The following is an 8,464-nucleotide window of genomic DNA, read 5'->3' as shown; positions in this document are numbered from 1 at the left end:
ACAACACTGGAATTACGGGCTGGGGCACAGTGGATTTTGCAGGATGCATAACGCACAGACTCAATGGAATTCTCACATGTTATGTGAGTATGGAAACAGGCGTTATCATTACGGGATGAGGGAATGATGAATGGATGCATGGACAGATGATTTGATACAGTGTTTGCCATGTACAGGGCTTCTTGGAATCTGTCCGCCTCCCCTGCGCTATGTGATGCAGGGCTGCCATAGTGGGACCATCGTCTATCTGGCCTTGTTGAGCCCTCCCTGTCTCGACGCGCCCTCAGACACTTGTGTCCATGCACGTTACCAATCCCATCTGATGGATTCTGTTTTCACAGACGCATGCACAGGTACACTCGTTTGTGATGGTGTTTACACCTCGATATAGATAGTTATGAGTCGCAAGTGGTTTTGGGGTGGTGATGATCCTTTGGAGTGGGCTAGCATGCATATGGCTGTGGATTTAGTGTGATCATTGAAGTGAGTTGTTCGAATGTAGTTCTGATGGCCATTCTGTTCTTTTTCTTTTCTTTTGGTTGACAGGTATCTCCTCCCCTTTTGCCACTGCCATCTGTATGCCACTCCTGCAGATGGCTTTTACTCCCGACACCTGCTGCTTCGTGTTAATCAGTGGAGCAGCATTACGATCTTATGGGACGATCGCCAATGGGCCACATGCCCTTACGCAGTACTAGTGGCTCGGAGCAACATTTTGGCCTTTCAGCTGGACTAGTGCCTCCCCATTGGGACGGCCCTGCGGTTCTGTGCGCTTCCATGTTGCCTTTTCGTACGAGAATGTGGTCTGTGTACCATGAAGGAACAGGGCGTCACACAAGAAGTAGCTGGTCATTTCTTGCGGATGCAGCCCACAATGGTGAAATGTGTTTTGGAGTTCATGGCCTAATGGCTGTATGGGCTTGGTGTATTTGTTGTGCATTAAATTTCTATTCTGATATGGGCCGTGTAGCGTTCTTCTTTGCAAGTGATGTGGCATATTCCTATTTGGGGAGCGATGTATTGTGAGGAGATCTGCATTGGGTTCCAGCTTCGGAGTATAGTTGCGTGGTACTGTGCTGGGCGCGTTTGCCTACGAAGCCCAGTGAGGTCAGGGATGAGGGCTGCCAATATGACTGTTTGAATGATGTCATGCTCAGGGGCGGGGGATTAGGTTTTGTGTAACAGATGCCGGTCAGCCAGGTGGACTGGTGGAATGATGTGATTTTCGGAATATTGCTGGTCACAGGTGCCTGTGTTTGCGTGCGTTTCTTGGTGGGGGACTGTGGTCATGTCCATTGGAATGGCTTCTGTATTCGTGCCATCTGTGTCCTGCAGCTCCCATTGGCCCCTCTTGAGATTCTTTTGTTCGTTGGCATGCATGGGTGACTTGTACATTTCACTGGTTGCATTGTGACTTCATTGCACCTACGGGGAGTTGTACTATGTGGCCAGGGAGCGGTGTACAGGCACTCAGTGGGGCCGTTTACGGTTGATTCGCGATGCCGTACTTCTCACCATGGCGGAATGGTACTTTCCGCCGTGCTTGATGGCGTTAGGTACATGTCCGCTAGGGTCGGAATTGACCCTTGCGCCATGGTGGTATTTACGGTTTGGCATGGCGCGCGCGCGCGTACTTGGTGCAGTTAGCGTTGGCGTTCACTACGGTGTCGCTAATGGCATCGTACTTTGCGGTGACGGGTCATAGTCGCACCGAGCGCTATTCGATGGCGGTATTGCATTTCCGCCATCGTTTTTCGATTTCCGCCAGGGTCGTAATGAGGCCCGATGTAAGTTAAAGGGCAGGCTAATCTGGTGAAACTGCGCAAAATAATGCACATGATGGTTGGCTGTTTAGCAATTGTAGATCGGACGTGTGGAGGCCACTACCCAGCAATACCCAGACACATCAGACATGAGCATGATCATGACATGCAACATGAAGATAAATGAGGCTCCACCAGCATATGAACAAGAAATGCAAGAGAAGTGGTGTTTAGAAACAAAAGAAGGCTGGGACAAAAATATACATATATTTTACTACATCTTGTGTGGGGGTCTCCCCAACAAAATTCCAAAGCAGCAGAAGAAAAGTGTAGGGGTTGATCTGAAGCAATGGCTCGAGATAAAGTTGAAAATTGTCAATTATTGTCGAATGAGTCAAGAAAAGGAAAGAATAAAGGTAGAGGACATGCTAATAGAGGAGGACACATTGGTGCAGAAGAAATTATCAAAGGTAACGTTAGAAGGGACAATGATCAAGAATGCTGGAGGAGAAAATAATGAACAGGAATATCAACAGCAGGGGGTGGGTGGATATACTGGAGGAAGAGGGGAAGGTAAATATCCAAAGGGGAGGGGGTATGCACAGAGGGAAGAAGATATGGATTTGGAAGCTGATATGGAGGAGGTTTTGGCACAGCTGGTCCATGATTTGTAGGTTCTGGAGCAGTGTAGGACAAGTGAGAAGATAGGGCATTATGCACCAGCATGTAGGAGTCGAGGGGAAGTGAACGGAGGAATAGCAACAACCCAGTCCAAGAGGGGGCTCTGTATTCCCCCCGCAATATTCTGTGCAGACACAGCAGGAATATGGCACATTTCAATATACACAGCCGCAACCATTCCCACAACTGATGTAACAACAGGCACAGCCATAAATGCAGCCACAGATGCAGCAGCAGACACCACAGTAGCACACGTTACAGATACATCAAGCACAACAACCACAGCAATCATTCAATCCTTCACAAATGCAAACACAGCAGTGGGACAGAAATATATTGCCTCAAACTACAGTATCTAGGACAGGGGGTGTGACAGTGGTGGGGGGGAACCCCTTCACAGGACCAGGAAAGAGCATATACCCACAATAGGACACCCAACAGAGAACCTTAAAGTGTCCAGTGCTATCATTAACTCCTGGCCCGCAAGAGGAACTACATATGGGGGTGACAATAGGGGATAGGACATTTTCCTTTTTGGTTGGCACTGGGGCACCAAGATCTTATTTCAGGTAAGGAGGATTACCACTGTCACAAATAACAATGGACGCACAATGGATCTGTAGCAGTGGGAGAGGATATGATGTCTGCGCGATTGGACAAAACACTGGATAACATATTGGGGAGAGCCAAATTAAGCATAACAATTTAATTTAAAGAGAAAGGGATAATATGTTCAACACAAGATATGTATTATGCAAATGCAAGAGAGTTTCTACAAGTGTTCCGATGATGGAAAGCTTTGTGGGGATGCCCCAAAACTCAGAACTATTCCTTTATGGATTACAAGTGTTGCTAGGATGGCTTTCGTGGATATGGGATACATTGTTGCAATTACCTGCAGATTTTTTTGTTCAGAGCAGAGGCGCCCACAGATGTGGCAGAAGGGGAGGTCATCACAATACATTTAGAAGCAGCAGTAGTGTGAGAGGACAGAGTAGTATTACATGGGACAGACAAGGACAGTGTTAGCTGCCGCACAGCTATAGCACTGGACTCAACACACTGTTTATGTGGCATGACTAATGACAAGCTCTTTGAAGACGATGATACAGAGGATCAGGTGCTCTTTGAGATTTTGATACCATATCAATTACAGATACGGTATAGGGAGAACCCTTACTGTGGGCTGCCTGCAGGGCATGGGGAGGGGGGAACCGCACACCCGGGAGGGCCCACAATGCCAAATCACATGTAAAACTTCCTGCGCACCCCCCAAATACAAGTTCCCCGCTCGCGCCAGGCCCATTGCGTGTGAAACTCCCTGCACACCAATTAAAAAATACACATTCCCTGCTCGCGCCAGGCCCATCACGTGTGAAAATCCCTGTGTACCCCCAAATACACGTTTCCCGCTCACCCAAGGCCTATCGCGTGTAAAACTTCCAGTGAACCCCCAAATACACGCTCGAACCCCATCCACCCTGGGCATGCCCCACAGGCAGCCCACTCACCCTCCCCATTCCCCACAGACAGGCCATCCATCCTTGGCATGCCCCACAGGCAGCCCACGCCACAGGCGGGTGCTTTTTCTATGCAATTTACCTGGCGCAAGCGGGGTACGTGTATTCCAAGGGGTGTGTGGGGAGTTTTACACGTGTTTTCGCTGGCACGAGTGGGGTACATGTATTCCGAGGGGTGCGCGGGGAGTTTTACACGTGTTTTTGCTGGCGCGAGCGGGGTACGTGTATTCCGTGGGGTGCGCGGGGAATTTTATACGCAATGGGCCTGGCACGAGCGGGGTATGTGTATTCTGGGGCATGCGTGGGGAGTTTTACACACATTTTCGTGGTTTGGGGGGGCTGTATGCTGGTCCACTAGCCTTTGTGCCAGGTGATGGATTTGTGCAATTTCTTTGGCACACGGTGCAGGGTTTGGGGCGTAACTGGAGCTGCTGCAGAGTCGCTGCGCCACCCTGCGCCACGGCTGCTTATGGATGTTTTAATCCATGAATACTCTGTGCGCCTAGAAGGGTTTTGGCGCACACGGCTGGGGCAGACTGCCGCACGCGCACTCCATGCGACAGACGCGTGCGCCACTTGTGTGCCAATTTCTATGAATTACCCCCTTAATGTTTTCATCATATTTTAGCACATGCAGATGTTATGATTTGTCATTGTTCACACATGTCTTGCTCTTTGCACAATACCCTTGGAGAACCATCAGAATGTTCTGGACCCAGTTAGCATTTGCTCCTAAAATACTCTGTCATGGGGCATACACCAGTAATGAGGTACCAATCAGTTTTATCTGGATTGCAGCTATATTACTTTTGTTTAACCCAAAGAGTATATTCAATACCCATGGCCGAAACGGAACAGAGCATGCATGCACACCCTGATTACATAATGGAGATGAGGGTTGCACCAGGTCTGGCCACGCTCCCCCCTGTTCCTGAGTATGGACGAAAATACAAGCTGAGAACAGGCCTATAAAAAGTAACAAACCCTGAGGGTTACATAGCCACCACTAAAAGTAGAATAGGTTGTGCAACACAAGTAGCGTGACAGATAGTTGCATTCCCATCTGTAGGAGGATGCTGCATACCCAGGTAGCAAACAATTAAACGGCTACAAATTGTAGACACGAAGAACACTTTCAGTAGACACGAATAACACTAACATGCAAGGAGCAAAGCAAACAACATGAGAATGAACAGAAGTACCAGCATTGCTCCAACCAGATTCTGCTAGGCCACAATTCTGAAAAGATGCAGTCTGAAATAAAATTTCTTAAAACAAGTTTCCTGCCCCACAATGTTCAGACGAGCCACAGACACCAAGGTCAGTGCACCGAGTGGAGTTCTTCTTAGCAAGCTGAAACTACACCAGGTAACATTTCCCAGGGCCTGCAGCATACAATTATTAGGTTAATTAGTTTCAATTGGTAGCAGTGAGAAATACACACATCCTTGAATGCCAGGTGCAAGTAGCTACTGTGCCAAGTGGTCACATATCAAATAAATATAAAACACCCCAAGTGGCTGCCAAAGGAATGCACATACACGTGAGGATGGCAGAAAATCCAGTAAATACATGAAATTCAGCTCTGAACAGTGGTCCTATACCACATGATCTGAACAATGGGCATTTATTCCAGGCCCAATTAGATAGTACACCTGCCAATTCGTTAGCGCATCCAGACGTCATGATGACATGCCATGGTCACAAACCAACAGATGGGTAAGACTTCATGACGGGGGACAGAGGGAAGTAGCTTCCTTAAATTGGTTCATAGCAGTTCATCCATCTCTCCCTCCTCACCATGTAATTTGGCACTGCATAAAAGTGTTCAAGGTTGGATGAACACACAATCGACCAACCAAGATTGTGCTCCTTATCAACAGTTGTAGTAGAATGCCAACCAATAGCACAATAGATGTATATGTATTATCTGTAGAGGGCTGAACTTAGGCAGGGGTTATTAGTTGTAGAAGAACCAATTATAAAGAGGTTACTTTATAGATAACTATAAAACAATGACATCAATATGCCAATTCTTTCCTTTAAAAAGTTTCTTCGAATGCCATTTTAAGATTGTCATTGTACGCTCTTCCAGCAGCCGTCTGTATTGGAATGAAGCTGGGTTTTCTGGTGCACCTGGAGTTACTCTGTTTATTTTTTCCTTTATTGGTATGCTTGGGCCTATCTTAACATTTGGGATACCCAGTGTCTGGCGGAGGGTCAAGATTCCTTGCTGTGACTCCCTCGGACAGTGTAGTTCTCTTGCAGGGAGTGGTTCAAGTTTGCACCTAAAGACGAGGTTGACAGGAGCCCAGTTTCAGCAAAGTCCTGCCCAGTCTTGCAGGTGGCATGCTCGGCATAGAGGGCAGAAGTAGGCAGATAGAAGAGGCTCAATGTTGACAGACCTTGAGAATCGTACGAGTATGAGTATATCTGTGCATGAAAAATACCTGCGGAGGATGGCATTGTATTTTTTGTCGTTTTTTAAGTCAGTAGAGAGCATTGAAGAAGAGAGACAGTGGTTGGAGAAGGCCGCATGGCAGGGCATAAAGCCCAGCCTCCTTCGGGGGTAGCAAAGAAATAAGAGGAAATACCCTGTATAAAGGGAAGATAGATGTGCAGAATTGATTTTATTGGAATTAATTGTTGTTGATGTTGTTTTGATGTATTGTAGGATGGTAGAGGTGTTTTTTGTGTTGGTAGAGTAACAGTTAGGATTGTTTGAAGGTAAATATGGAATAAATTGAGGTTCTTTATTGTTGGTGTGAGTTAGGAGGGATATTGTGTCACTATTGTGCAGAATGGTGAGGGGGTGAGAGGGGTGGATAGAACGTTGCAAGGGTGTTGAAACAGTGAGTATTGTAAATCATTGGTAAATTCAGTTTTTATTATTACAATGGTAGACACCCCCATTATTCATTTGTGTAAGTTGCTTCCCCAATATAAAAAAAATGATTTTGAAATATCACGTACAATGGTTCAAAGACATGGCTGGCAAAATGGTCCAGTAACGGCCCAAAGAAGGGACACACTCAAAGCATCTTCTTCAACCTGTACACACATATGTACATGCTACACACAAGGGAAAGAAATTATAGAGCAGGCTAAGCATACTCAGTTTATGAAAAATGCTTGAGGAGGAGGAGCAGATCAAAACTGAAAGTATGAGTTGAAGAGTGACGAAGGGTGTGTATTGCCCACAGCACCTCCTCCCCCTCAACCATGCCCTCCGTACTCGACTGTGTCAGGATTATATCCTTTGTAAGCTGAAGCAGGGTATAGTAATCCTTGATACATGCCCACAGAGCTGGAAAGTTATATTAAGGAAAGAGAAAGTGGAATAAAATGCACATTAGTCATAAGTAGAAAAATAAACAGTGCAGGTTAGAAGCGCAGCTCACGGAAGCAAAAGAGCAATTGAAAGGGATGAAAAGCATAAAGGGAGGGGAACATGGAGCAGCATTTATACCCTATAAATGGGTAGGAGGAACGATAGTGTTTAAAATAGATGGACCAGGAAGTGATGATATCAATGTCAAGGTCTTGGAAAAAGTGGACAAACAGGGGAGAAGGAGAGAAGAGTATAGGAGGGAGGTAAATGCCATCATCAGTAAAAGGGTGACAAAGGATATAGAAGGGGAAGGGAGCATGAAAGGAGTTGCTGACAACATCAGAAGAAACATAATAGAGGAGATTGAGGAGTATATGTGAGTAGAGGCAGAAACAACGCACTGTTAGAAGAGGCAGAGGGAGAAGAAGAAGAGTGGGTAGATGAAGAAGAGGAGGAGAAAGAGGAGACACAAACTTCTAAAACAGGAGCAACCAAAACACCAGACTATCCACTAATAGATATGCGGGATGACAAGCGAATACTGAGCGGGCCCCAGTGCTTCTCCCCATAAATACAGGAACGAAAACAGCATATGTGAACAAATGGAGAAATTTGCCAGGCTGCCGAGCAATCTGCATGGTGGTAACATCGAAAGGGATGAAGTTCCCGGCTGCACCCAAATGCAGGGCAGGGACAGCGCAGTTACCATTGCTCCAAAAGGGCAGGGGGGGCACTGAGTATATACTGTGGCCACAAACAGAGAAAAATAATTTGATGTCTAATTTACCGTTGTTGATGGCAGTGGCAGGAAAATGGATTTATGAGTTTGAATAATGGATGGCAGGAATGACAGCGGTAGGGGAGCTAAAGAGTTTACTTGCATCGACACTGGGAGAACAAACAGATGATGGCCCTCATTATGACCCTGGCGGAAAATGACTGACCGGACCGCCACAGCGTAAATAGCGTTTCCGCCATTGCAAGATGGAGCAAAGTGCGGCCCATTCCGACCCATCGGGCACGAGCACCACGGCATGGCGGAAGTGCAAAGTCCGCGATGGCGGAAATGACCCCAAAACGGCCCACACCGCCGCCGTACGGCGCCCTAGGTGCAATACCGCCACCCATCTTAGCGGACACCGCAGTGAGCGCCAACCGGAAAGTACGGT

The sequence above is a fragment of the Ambystoma mexicanum genome, chromosome 1p (assembly GCF_040938575.1).
Source record: "Ambystoma mexicanum isolate Mex_15411 chromosome 1p, UKY_AmexF1_1, whole genome shotgun sequence".
NCBI lineage: Eukaryota > Metazoa > Chordata > Amphibia > Caudata > Ambystomatidae > Ambystoma > Ambystoma mexicanum.
This window is presented reverse-complemented; position numbering follows the sequence as displayed.